The sequence below is a fragment of the Ictidomys tridecemlineatus genome, chromosome 1 (genome assembly GCF_052094955.1).
Source record: "Ictidomys tridecemlineatus isolate mIctTri1 chromosome 1, mIctTri1.hap1, whole genome shotgun sequence".
In the NCBI taxonomy this organism is placed as follows: Eukaryota; Metazoa; Chordata; class Mammalia; order Rodentia; family Sciuridae; genus Ictidomys; species Ictidomys tridecemlineatus.
In genome coordinates this window covers 23,676,976-23,691,009 of record NC_135477.1, presented here as the reverse complement: position 1 = coordinate 23,691,009, position 14,034 = coordinate 23,676,976, and the positions used below count along the sequence as shown (strand labels likewise).

General features: G+C 52.1%; 1 protein-coding gene across 4 annotated transcripts in view; it reads right to left on the bottom strand.

Moving 5' to 3' along the window:
- Sh3pxd2a (SH3 and PX domains 2A) overlaps window positions 1-14,034 on the bottom strand; it is a 219,364-nt gene that overhangs the window by 204,222 nt on the left and 1,108 nt on the right. The gene's annotated exons all lie outside the window — the stretch shown is intronic.

Genomic DNA, 14,034 nt, shown 5'->3' with positions numbered 1-14,034 from the left:
GGGGAAAAGGGAAGGGTCAAAAGCCTGAGGATGGGCACCGCCAGGGTGCTGGACACACTGCAGCACGGCAGGCAGACTCAGGGGGGCCCAGGGCAGGAGGGGGAGGGCGTCAGCAGAGTCCAGCACACTTCCAGAAGTCAGGGCCTTCTCAGAACCTTTCCTCGTCTGTGAAACAGACAGGAGACCTGTTCTGCTTCCTGGCAGGGTCCCTCGGAGGAAGTGTGGGTTATGCGAGCAAACTGGGGTGCTGTGGGGACCAGCAGGCGCCATCGCCCTCGGCACCTGCGGACCTGCAGCAGTGAACACCGGGAAGCTTCTGAGGGCAGAGGTGTGCAAAGAAGGCAATTCTAGGCGGCAGCCCCTGACCGTCCTCCACCTCCCCTTGCCGAGCCCTGTGGCGGTCTGGTCACATGAATGGAAGAGCCCACTGGCAGTTCTATGCTGTCCCCGGCTCTCACAACCCCCCAGGAGGCATGGCCATGGCCAGGGCCAGCTGAGAAAACACCTGGCAGGGTTCAGTGACTGGCTCATGGCACACGGCTAGGAAATGGCAGGGTCACCTTCACCCGCCTGCTGGTATGACCCTCATAGAGCCTCTCTCTAGAAGATGCCACAGGCTCCGTCCACGATGCCTCTGTCACAGGCGCCACCCAGCCCTCTAAAGTTCTGGGAAGCGACTCTCCTGACATGTGGGCTCCGCTAACAGCACTAGCTGGGCACCAGCCTCCGAGTGCTCTCCTCTTCCTCAGCCCAGGTAAACCTCCCCGTGATGCCATGGGGACGGATTAGCCCCATTTTACAGAAGAGGGCACTGAAACTCCGAGTGGGTGAGTCCCTTGCCCAAGGCCACACAGCAAGAAAAGGTAGACTGACATATGAACTCAGGCAGGGGCTCTGATCTGCTGAGTCCCTTCCTCTCTGGGGTGCAGCCACATTTTCCTCCCCTATCCGTGAGTAGGCCGCATCCCCAGATGATGGGAATGGAGCCGCCATCGCCTTTCTCCTTGAGTGAGAACTGAGGAAAGCTAGGGAGGCGAAAACAGCATGCCCGGCCACCTCTCTTAAAGGCTCCGGCTCCTAAAGAGTGCAAATCCTCGGTCCCGAGTGAGATCTTCTTACTGGGAACTGTGGGAACTGGTGTGCCCACGGTGGCACCAGACACCACGGCCCAACAGAATTAGAGCCAAATGCCATTTTGTTTTTCCTTTTGAGAGTGACGACTTTTCCTTTTGGATGCTCTAAGGGGGGTTCCCAGTACAAGTTTTCCAAAAGAGGGGCAAACGCAAGGGAAGGCCACAGAGAGCAAGAAGCTACCACAGGACGGAGCCCAGGGGAAGCCTGATGAGCCGGCTCCCAGCTGCAGCTCTGGAAAGACCAGAGACCCTGCAGAACACCCCTGTGTGACCTCACCCGGATGATGGCTTGCACTGCGGGGGCATCGGCTCAGCAGCTGAAGACCTCAGGCACGCCCTCCATCTTCTTCCCACTTCCCACATTCTATCATCAGCAGAACCAAGTGGAAGAGTGATCCCAGCCTCTTTCCTCGTGCCTCCACCCTGACTCATAAGCACTTCTGCCACCACCTGTCAGTCCCAAGGTGCGATTTCTGACCACAGGGCAAAACAAAGCCAAGCTAAAGAGCTGAGCAGCCCAGGTTCAAAGTCAACTTAGGGGACAGTAACTCTGCGGGCTCTCTGCTATGCATGGGCAGGTTGGTTCTTTGGGGTGGTAAAACAGCACCCCCAGCCACCTGTCTTAAAGGACCAAGCTCCTGGGAGGAGCACGCAAAGTCCCACTCCCTGGGCTCCTACGTGGGCCTGGCACAGGTTTGAATGTTTTACATACGTTAGCCCATTTCATCCTCACTACCAGCATGGAGATGCTTTGATCATCCCATTTTTCGGATGAGAAAACTGAGGTGCAGAGAACTTCCTCCTCCCTGAAGGCCCTGCAGCTCTTGAGTGGCAAAGCTGGATCTCAAGTCAGGTGGCCTGCCCTCAACGACTGCCCAGCTACCTCAACAGCACTGCACTTAGTTCTCACAACACCCTGCAACAGAGTTACTATGAGCTGCTTTTACAGACAAGGATACTAAGGACTGGTGCTGAGCTACCTGCCCAAGGCCATGAGCTAAGTAAGGGGCAGAGCCGGGAGCCCAGCTGAGGTCAAATTCAGGGGTACCACTCACACTTGCCTCGCTCCAGGACAGGAAGGACAGTGCCAGAGGGGAGGCAACAGGCCTGGGAGAGAGCAAGCCAGGGCACACTAGCTGGCCCAAGGCAGGCTCCATAGCATTGAGCCAAAGGGCCCCAAGGCCTGATGCCATGGAACCCAGGGGTGCAGGGCCAACAAGAGCCTGGGGCCAGCAGACAATGGAGCCAAGGACAGCTGCTGTTTATTTTGGGGCTGGGGAAAAAGGGAAGGACTGGGTAGGACCCGCCTCCATCCAACGATAAGCTGAGCAGGGCCGGGTGGGGAGGCTGCCAGACCCCAGCAAATCAATGCCCCACCACCTGCTGGGCTTTGCTGAGAGCTGAATGGTCTACGCGTCAAAAACTCTCTTGCCAGACACCCTAATCTGGCCTTCACCAACAAACACCCCCAGCCCCCTGGGCTGGACTTGCAAATGGCCCAGGAAGACAACTTCCCAGAGCAAACCCACCCCCTGCCGTGTCGAGTTCCAGGAGCAAATGGTTTTTCCTGTCTGGGGAAGAGAGACTGCTTCTGCCGGCCTCCCATGGCTTTGGATCCCCTCACTCTGACATGGTTAACAAGTGTCGCAGGCAAGGCCCACGGGGGGGGGGGGGGGGGGGGGCCGGGGGGGGGGGGCAATCTGGGCTGCAGTGAGACTGGCTGGTTGGATTCCCTGAGAGGCTAGGAGCAAATTTTCCCAAAGGACTTTGAGTCCCCCTGCCTGGCTCGGAGCCCCAGCTGGTAAATGAATCTCTCTGTGCCCCTGTTTTCTCATCAGCAAAGAGAGGTGCACCCTGGTGTTTTCCTCATAGGGTTGTTCTGAGGATTAAAGGTGCTTAGAAGCGTGCCTGGCATATCAACAGTGCTGCCACTGCTGTATGACTTGGCCTTGGGGTTTCCTTCTCGCTGTGAAATACGGAAGATAGTTTTCCTGGATCAATACACCAAGCATTTAGGTTCCCAGGTTAGCCCATAAAGGAGGTGAATGGAAGACCTCTGGTTTTTGAGATGTAATTCTGTCGACTGGAGAAAGAGAAGAGTTTTGGTGGGCTGACCTGAGACTCTTAGCACCATTTACAAGATTATATTGATAGAAACATGTGTTTTGAGTTTCCACCAACCAATTCCTACAACTGTAAGTTAGAAGCTGTGGTAAAAATAGGAGTGGGGTGGGAGGAAGGGGCTTTGCTAGAACAAAGCCTCAGTCCAGGTTTATCACACTGATCAGCGACCTACCATGATGCAGATGCTCTGCTGGCCTGAGGAGGGTGTGGAAGAGGCAGGATGCCGCCCTCACAGGGCTCCCCACTTCTGGCTCCCGGCTTTCTGCACAGTGCCTCACACATGGTGGGTACAAGACTATGTTCAGCCTCCAAAACTCCCTAATGTGCACACTGTCCGGGACCCTGGAGTTCCTATCCCCATCACTGCTAACCACGACTGATCTCCCTAGAGGACCCCACCTCGGGGGGGTCAGGGTCAAACCCCAAAGAGTCCCCAGTCACTTTTCCAGCAGCATTTTGGCCAGTTTCCATCTTCCAGGCCCATCCCTGAGCAGAGCATGCCACCCAGGTCGGGGAGGGATATGGGGCTCAGGTTGACCCCTTCCCTGCCCCCACCACCTGCAGCTCTTCCCTCATCAGTCCACAGTGGCCTCCTTGCTCTTGCCTAGAGAGGTCAGGCATGGCCCTACCTCAGGCCCTTAGCACTTGCTGTTCCCTCCTCCCTCAACTACTTTCCCCAAATAGACACAAGCCTCACTTCCTTGCCTTCCTCAAGTCTTATTTAAAGTCACCCACAGAGTGGGGCTGTCCTTGAATACCCTCCACAAAAAGCACAGCAACCCCCACATCACCAGCCCTCCCTTGGTCCCTCACCCTCCCTTAGTTGTCTCCACAGCATTTGTCCCCCATCTAACACAGGATGGTTTTACCCATGTGTTTGTTTACTGTTCCCCTTCTCCCATCAGAATGTAAACTCCAAAAGGGCAGGGGTTTTCATCCGTCCTGCTGTGTTCTCAGTGCTTGGGAACATGGAGTAGTGAAGAATGAATATGAGTAAGTAACAGCTTGCCAAAAGCTGGAAACCCAAGGCCATTCTTGGTGTTAAATGAGAAGTAAAACGGTAATCATTTTTAAAATGCACAGACAGGAAATATTTTAGGATGAGAGGTCAGGGAAGCTTCCGGAAGGTGGAAGAAATGGATCAAAATCATGGATGATAATGATGTTAATGACAACAGCTGCCATTTATTGAACAGCTATTATATGCTGAGTGCTACACAGAGTCACAACCATATGGGGTAGGTATTATTATTATTCCCATTTTACAGATTAGGAAACAGAGACCCATGGAGGTTAAGAGGCAGGGCTGAGACTCATAACCCACCTGGGACAATGGGCAGAGGCTATCAATGCCCTGTCCCTATCCTCTTGCCCTCAACTTCCAACCGCTGGCACCTCAGTCTCTCCCCAGGGATTTATTCCAGTTTCCAGAGCCTGTTTTTTGCCTGAGGCTGGAGTTTTTGCGCATCAGCTAGAAGACAGGAGATTAAATTGCCCCCTGCTCCAACCACAGAGCTGTGCTATCCACCATCCTTAAGGAGAGGACAGAACCCCTGCAGCTGGGACCTCTGAAGGACCAGGCCTTCAAAAGTGATCCTGGACAAGAGTTGAAGGGGAAGAAAAATTCGAACCCAAAACAGAGACCATACCTCCCCATAGGCTTGTTCTCGGTAGCAAGTTGTTATCTTATCTCGACCAGCAGCTGCAGACCTATAAGATAGAGGGGCTCAGAGGAGGTCAGAGTGAGCAGGTGACCTGGGGTTTAATCCAGATCCTTGATGCTTTATCTGGGACCCATGAGCTCCTAAGTCCCGGGCCTCTGAGGGAGCTGTCAGAAAAGGCAACTGGACGACCCTGGATGTCCAGCCTTCTGTGGGAAACCCACTGCAACACACTCCCCTTTGGTGAACTCCCTTTCTTCTGAGCCCAGGGCAGTGCTAAGTGTTCCCGTCCCCCACCTCCAGAGCCACAAAGCAGGCTGAGGGCTCCCTGAGAGCATGGAACAGCCACAGAGGCCAAAGTCTGAGGGAGAGTCGAGAGGGTGAGAAAGGCCACGCACGTGCAGCTACTTTGGACATGAGCGGGTGTCTCCGGCCTGGGCGGGGGAAAAAAGGACACCCACCCTGCAACCCCACCTCTGGGAACCCAGTAGAAACATCACAGGTTTTGTTGCTGCAGAGATCTGGGCTCAAACCCTGCCACCCACCATTTACCACCAGTAAATACCAGATGCAAGATGTGGGGCCTCTCTGAGTCCATTTTCTTATGTATATGACACAGATGATGACCAGGGCCTGCCTTGGGTCAAATGAGACAACAAACAAGGAGCCCCAGCCCAGTGCCTGCACCTAAAAGGGGCTCCAATAACTCAAGCCTCCACTTCCCCACCTGGAAGGGTGCCTTGATCAGCTCCGAAATCATGGGGAAAATGAGACTGCTCTTCTCAAGTTGCCAATGAGCAATGACTAAATAACGAATCCCGCTTGAAACCAAAGCTCAGACATCGTTCTAGGACAGCCTCAACTCTGTAAGAGAAGGATCAGTTTGCCAACCCCCTGGGGCTTAGGCCAGCATCAATCCCTGGCAGCCACCTCCAGGAACCTGGTCCTCATCAACAAGTACTTATGTCCCTCCTGGGTGCCAGGCACTGTGCTGAGAGCTCAATTAATCCCTTCCGGCCCAGAAGGCAGAATTCAGGAGTTTCCCTCTGAGAGCTGCCCCTCCTAGCACCATGCCAGGCAGTTGGGCCTCCTCCTCTGTTGTCACAAAGAGAAATTCTCCCACACAGGCAAGTCCCTTAAAATAGCTTTTTGGGTCTGGGCCATCAGGAAACAGAATAAAGCTGGATCAGAATCGGGCCTACCATGAAAGTTTATAAAGCAGCCACTTCAAATGACAGGAACAGCCCCTATACACTCAGGGTGGGCAAAAGTGGCAAGGCAGGCTTCCCAAACAAGAATGGGGGTGCCATTCCACAGGAGAACAGCATGTTGGGCGTGAGACCCTGGGCAACCCTGGAGTGTGTCAGGCACAGGGACAGCAGCTGGGGGAGGGGCAAACACTCCTGATTGTGCGCTTGACTGACAAGCAACCTTGCCTTTCTGAACTGCAGGCTCAAGTCAAATGGGGTTAAAAATGCAGCCCCTTCAGGTCTGTGTTGGGGCCGGAGATTATAAATCAGAGGGCTGGCAGTGCCTGGCACAAAATGTGTGGTGGCTGCGTGACAATGGTGGTGACGTAAAACAGGTCAAGTTCTGCTTCAAATATTACCAAGTAAGAATGTTCCTTGAGAGAAGAAAATGCAGGGGCCTCTACCAGGGAGGGCGCTGTGATGGGCAAAGCAAACCAGCCCACAGCCTCTTGAGCCCATACCCCACCTGGTGCCCCCAGCAGGTTCACCATCAGCGTGGGGCAGCAACCCCACCCGCTGTTCCTAGGAATTTTGGTCAGATCTGATAAGAGTGATCAACAGCCCCAGGTCTGAAGTTCACACTCCAGGGATCCCAGAGACAGATTGGATGGCCCCTCACACTGGCCCCTACTACATAATTTATGCTGTGTTGCCCACTAGGAGGAAGGGCTTCTGCCCCATCCCGCTTTGCTTGTGCCTCCACCCAGGCTTGGGAGGGTGGCTTCCTCACCAGCCAGAGGGAAATGACAGCAAAAGGTCAGAGAATGCCTCAGGGTGGCTGGGCAGAAAGCACAGCTGTTTCCTCTTTGTTAACTCAGCCACCCGGGAGATGCTTCCTCCCCTCAGGTAAGGAGGAGGAGAGATGGGCATATCTCTTCCCATTCCCCAAAATGACAGGTTTGGAAAGAAGTAAAGTGTCTTTGCCAGAGGTGGTATTCTAGAAAGGTCTTCAGGGTGAGGGTCTGAGGTGTCCTGAGTCAGCCTGGCTACACCTTCTCAAGAGGAGGCTGGGCAGGTGAGCCTTGCTGAGATTCTCTGGGAATCCAGAAGAGCTCTTTTCCTAAAGTATCCTCTGCCCCATGGGATTAAGAAACCAGCCTAAGGGCTCTGGAGCCTCCTACAGTGATTTTCTCTGGGCTCAGTGCTTTGCAAAGCAGTCATCATGGCTTCTGCAAGGCAGGCCGGAGAGGAAGCAGTCACCTCCTTTTCTACATGGGCAAATGGAGTTCCAGAAAGAGGAAAGTGAGGTGTGGAAGAGCTCATGGCTGGAGAGACTAACCAGTAAGGTCTCAGGTTGATCCCCCTGGGGGCCCAGTCCCCTAGGTTCATACCATGTCATTAAGGGAGTTCAGGATCTCTGAGGGGACAAGGCAGGCTTTGGAGCCCACAGCTCCACGACAAGTGCAACTCATGGGCTGCACAGGGTCTGGCCATTCACTTGGGCTCCTGAGCCTGGATGCCCTCCCCTGGGTGATGTGGACGCCAGCAGGCTGGAGGGGCTGTTTGAGAATATCCACAGACAACTCTTAGCACATAGAAAGCATTTCAGAACCTGTGCTGTTATTTTTATTATGACATTTCACCTGAAGAATAAGACTTGCTAGAACATCTAGGAGTGGTGGGGGGTCAAATAAATGAAGAAGTAGTTGTATTTAAAATACTCAAAATGAGTTCAGAAAGCTCTTGGAGTTGAAGGCAACCTTCGTGTGAGTGTTTCAGATGACACTGAGAGAGACTTCAAAGCTACCCTGGGTCCCCTGGAGCTGTTTGGTATTAGCCCCCAGGCCATCTAAGGAGAGGCCCGCCAGCCAAACCCACAGCAGCTAACACCTCACTCCTGGCTGCTCCCCCTTCTCCTCCTCCACAGCCCACCCTCCCAAGAGCCTGGGTGCAATCAACTTTTATGGGGCAGCCTGACCCCTAGAAATAAGAGCTATAAACAGGAGGGGCTGGGATCTGGCCAAGTCAAGCGTCCCCAAAGCAGAACTAGAAAAAGGTTCCAGTCCTTACCTAGCCCTGTTCCAGCCACGGCAGCAAGAGCAACCCTAGAGTCCGTTCTGGAGCCCACCCAAGGTCTGGTACCAAGAAGCCATTGTCACTGTCCCCCAGCCTTGGTGAGAAAACAGAGATTCCTAGGGATCTATTCAATAAACTCTGAATTCCCTGAGCTGCCACCCCAGGCCCCCAGGATCTGGCTATGACCTTCTCCTCATCCTTCTTCCCCACATTTAGGTTCTGCCTGGATTTTCCTGACCCGTTCCACCTCCGCACTTTTGCTTTTCCCCTTTTGGGAATCCCTTTTCCTGATTTTCCCATCTCAATCCTACTCTTTCCTAGCCAATCCTAATGACTCCCCAAGGCCCACCACGAAGCCTTTCTTGAACCATCCTCCTTCCCTGAAAACTCTGGGTCACCGGGAGCTCTCCCTCCTCTGAGCATCTTAGAGACTTAATGATTCACATGGCAAATATGTATGCTGCACCTTGGATGTGTCAGGTGTCGTTCTAAGCTCTTCACATGGAGGACTCGAGCCTGTGAACCAGGTCCGATTTCCCACATTTTTTTCCAGATGAGGAAACTGAGGCAGTATAAGGAGGAGATGGAATTCCAGCCAGGGATACCAGAGTCGGTACTCAAGGACACACAGCATCCCCAGAGGCACCACTCCTGCCCTCAGGATGTGGTGACTCCCCATCTCTGATTCCCAAATCGGTGAGCTGCCACTGTCTTCCCCCTGAGAGCCGAGTCCAGGAGAGATAACCAGAGTCACGTAAAGCAGAGTTCACACAAAATGCCCTCTGAAGGCATCTTCCGCAGTGCCTGGCATCCCAGCCTTCTGTGTCTGCAGCAGGGGCTCAGGCCCCACAGCTGATGTACTGATTTGCCTGGAGGTTATGTGGGCCAGGAGAGGGGTCAGCTTCACATCCCATTCACCTGACTGCCTGCAACTGATTCCCTGCAGGCAGCAGCAGCCCCGCCAGGCAGGAAGCAACTCTGGGAATTGGCCTGTTGAACGCTGACCACCCTAGTGGGAGCGGCCATTATTTTTGGCAATTGTCATGGCAGAGGACACCTCTGGCCCTCGCTCAGGACCCATTTCCAAAGCCAGAATCTCCACCTCATTTCCCACACACACACCCCTTGTCCTTCCTGTCATTTGGGTCTTGGTCCCAATCCATTATCCCTTTCCTGGATTCTCAGAACTCAAGAGGAGTAAGTGTAACTACTGTATGTATAACTATCATTTGTTTTATTTTGGAGGCAAAAGAGAACAGAGTTGCCTATTAGACTTTTTCTGGCCAAGAAATAGTCTGGTCAGTGACTCAAGCTGAGGAAATTAGAAGGTAATTTCCAGGGAGCTGCTTTGCAAACCCCATGTCAGAAGTCCCCCCAAACGCTCCCTAATTTGGCCCCCACTGCCCGTTAACTCTGCTGGCCCCAGAATATCTCTCCGGAAAATGCAGCAGCTGGTGCTTATATTTCTGGAGCTGGAAAAAGTCTCCTCTGACATCAAAAAGGTTTATTTTTCCCTTCCCTTCCCCTCTGCCTGCCACCACACATGGTGATCCCAACCCCAGTTTGCCCCCCAGAAAACCCTCACTGAGCTCTGAGCAAGGCCAGGATAAATGGCTGGCTGTGATCCCTGTTCCAACGGTCTTGAAGGATGTGGTTGGTTGTTCCATGAGCAAGGAGCCCCGTCAGCCCTGTGAATCACCCCTCAATCACTTCCCTCTCCAGAGAAGAAACAATTCCTGTTCCTGTGCATGAGAATATACAGAGAGAGAGAGAGAGAGAGAGAGAGAGAGAGAGAGAGAGAGAGAGATGGGGAGCAGGCAAGAGTGCTCACCCCTGTATGGCACTGACTACTGACCTTGCTTTTATCTGGAGCACCTTCTTCCTCTCTCCCAACCCATATTCCTTCCCTTCTCAGCTATCAGGAAGCCATCAGTAGGTTCCAAGCTCAGCTCAGGATCCCCTCCAGGTCTGAACAGCTGTCCCATGTTTATCTGTTTCTCCAGGACTGGGTGTTTTCCATGGGGCAAGTAGCCCAATTTCACATCAGACTATGAACAGCTGGGCCTTCCTTTCTGCCCAGTCTTTCCTTTGCTCTCCGTTTCACCTATAAGGTCCCAGTGCTTTGGTGAGGAGGAACACCACATGGAAACCAGCATGCAGCTAGCACCCATGATGGGCGCCAGGTTCTGAGTAGAAGCTTTCCCCTGAATTATGACAGGTCAAAGCCCTGTCAGGTTACAGGAGGAAACAGAGCCCCAGAGTGACTGGTTCAAGGTTGCACAGCTAGGAAGAACCAGAGGCCAACCCAATCGGCCCAACGCCATTCCTTCCATAACGGAACTGGCCCCTGAGAAGGCCTTTTCAGACTGCAGCTGTACATCCTCACTCCTTGTGGGCTGGAGCCACAGTCTAAGGGCTCAGAAATGAAATGAGTTTGGGGTCAATTCCTAAAAATGTGGTTCCAAGGACCTACACCAAAATCTGTGATGATCTAAACACAGGGAGAATGTATTATTTCCACAGGGTCCACCCTTCATTCCTCACTCTGCACATCACTGAGTACAGAAACCATTCTGAATTTGCTCCACTCCTCCCAATCCCCAGAGACCTCCCATCATTGCCCATCAAACTCACCTACCTGCCTCCTGGTGGACGGCCCATACAGTGAGGCAGCCCTCTGATACCACCTCCCATTGTACAGGCCTGAGCCTGGCCTCCCCACTCATGTTCCAACTGAAGAGAGGGCCCATCTTAGAATCTCTCCTCCTTTGGACGTAAACTGATATGCATTTCCCAAGATCTGCCTGAGAGACCCCATGCAATCTGGTTAACCTCTCTTAGCCTGTTAACCCATCTGTAAAAAGAAATCAAAGAACCTCCCCAACACAGGAGTACATTGGATGAACTGTAGCAATCCCATGAGAACATGCATGTTGAGTGTTAGGCACCATGGATGGTAGCTGTTAACACTGGCTACTGCTTGTTTTCCCTAAAGAGTTCTGTGGATATCAGATTGTACATGATTAGTATTTGTATGAAATAAACACTCAGGAAAGAAAATGATGGTCCAAATCCAAACAGACATAATCCATCGTTTGCTTTAGATAAACAAGCTTCTCATACAGCTCAACATACACCTATACTCATGTGAACACAAAGAATTATGTGAATCTGAACTCTATCCCTATCAGAAAGCTTCCAAATGGGATTAATTTGCAGTTTGCATCCAGCATTAGCAGGACCCTTTTAAGGACAAGTGGTGGCCAGTTTTCCTACAGTCTCCTGTGGGCAGCTCATGAAGACTAGGAAAGGGGCCCAGCTCCCGGCCAGGAGCCGGACCTAAGCAGCAGCTGCTCGCCCTTCCCAGCCCCACCCCTAGCAGGGGCTGGCAGAGAGAAAGGAAGCCAAGGGCTGGCGGCACCATGCAAACTGAAGGAGACTACTGGCCTGTCTTGCATAAACAGACCCAAAGCACAGGACCCCAGGCAGCTCTCCCTCCTCATGGAGATGAGCACGCCCCTGGCTGGATGTCCTGAGAGAACCTTTGCATGTGTTCCTGGAGTTTGGGAGCCAGTGGAGCTCCTCCTGCTTGGGCCCCAGGCCTCTCTCATCAGCGAGTTCTGGCTAATGTGCACATCCCATAAAACCTCTTTCCTCTGCAATTTACCAAACCACAGACTCAGCATTCACCATAGGTGGAGGGCAGACTAGAAGGAGGCATGCTTCTCCAGTGTAGAGGTTTCTAGAACACACACAACTTGGACACAGCACATTCTGCCAGCTAACCACACCAGAGTACTTTACCCAGAACACTTAACCTTGTGCATGAGGTCCACACCCCAAGGGCCAAGAGAGGAGGGAATTCCAAGCCTCAGGGGTCACAGCCTCCTCAACTGGCTCCTCCGGTCCCTGTTGCCCCTGCTTCCTATTATTGGACACCCTATTTTATGCCTTATGCCCCAAGTGTAGAGGAATCTCTCCACCAACAGATATTTGTCTTTCTAGTCAACCTCAGCCAGACTTAAGGTACCACTGATGAACAAAACCCATACCACAGGCAAAAGGCCAGTTCAACTCAGAGGCTGAGACAGCTGTGATGCATATTACTCCATCCGGTTCTCAGTTTCCTCATCTACCAGATGAGTCCTTGATCCCTGCCAGCTCCACAATCCCACCACATACAACACTTTCTCCTCTTATTGTTTTCCAGGACCTCAGTTCAGAAATCTGTATGGCTCAGTGACATCACTCCCTGTCCCAAACACTATGTCATTGCTTCTTACATGGGAAGCGGAGCTGTCCCAGGAAACACTTTGTCTGTAAAAAGGGAGGAAATGATCATTTCAAGAGAACTGGACAGGACTTCTTTTGTGTTGCCCATACAGCACACGTTATTATCAATCTTAAGACCCAAAGACTTTCTTCCTTTTTGCCAGACCATTAATAGCTGCTTTTCAGAAACACTTTCTTAGTCAGAATCTCACCAACAGTCAGTTACCATTTAATGAGTGCTTGTTATGTGCCAGGAACTGGGCTAAGTGCTTTACAGGGATGATCTCATTTAATTTTCTCCACAGCCCTCTGAAGTACATACTATTATTATCCGCACTTTTAAAACGAGGAAACTGAGGCCCACGGAGGTTAAAGAACTTGCCTAAGGTTGTACAGCTAGTCAGTGGCCAACCTAGGCATTGAATAAGACCTCCTAACTTCAGAGCCCCCAGAAAGACCCTCCCTGGTCCTGGTGGAAACACTCCTGGTTTGTTGCCAACAGATTTTGCATTTGTAATCTTGGGCATTGTTGGTGAGAGCTAAAAGGCAAGGTTTAAAATGTCTAAAATCCAGAGCTAAAAAAGCACCTGTCTGGGTCTTGGAGCAGAGTGCCATCTGTTGAAAGCAGTGCCAATCTCTGCCAAGGACTAGAAAACAGAACCCTTAAACTTAGCCTGCAAAACTTGAGAAAAGAGGTTAGGAAAACCGGTTTGATTCTGAATCCTGGTATGTGCAAATGGGCATCTGTCCTGGGAGCAGGGTGATCAACTGGTGATCCAAGCGCTCCAAAAGTTTTCTTGTAATGGCAGTAGAAGAAGCTTGCAAAGCCAGATGACACAAATGGATTGACTCCCTGATCGTGTGTCAGAAATATCCCCTACAGGCACCTACCTCCCTGCCTGATCACTTTAACCTTCTCTCCAACCTGAGGCTAGTCACACGGTAAAGAACTCCCTCTTCAGAGCTCCTGGTGATTCCAGAGAAAGAGTAGCCTGAGGCTGACAGTACCACAAACCCCAGTTCCCCTCCAGCAGGGAAATAACAGGCACTTCAGAGATCAATGTGCAATCTAGGGCAGCAACCAACAGCCTGTTTTAATTGTTAAAATTAATGCTTTGAGCATTCTGAATGCTCCTTTAAATGCTTAATTTGTAAATAAGATGCAGCCCTGCTGTCACCATGTCCTCTGTACTTTGGAAACTGGGTTGTGGATCTCCTTTCTCTCTAGGACAGGAGCTCGGTGCTAAGATAGATAGGCATCTTCAGATGTCAAAGACACTGTTTACTTCCTAAGGTGTGAAGGATGGGAAGACAGGACTGGCTTAGATGAAAAGGGGACTGTCACACAGAGCCTGGAGCCCGGCCCCCGGTCAGCCTCAGCCCCTTCTCATTAAGTTTGGGGAAGGTAGGGGGAGGGGCGGTTGGCCATTCCTTGGAGACCACAGCCAACATTTGCCTTCTCGTGTCTGGAGATGGAGCATCACTTAAGAGGAAATGACCCCGGTTAAGGGTCACGTCCAGAGGAGGGATAAAAGGAAAAGCCACAATTCTCCTCACACCACGGGACACAATGGCTTT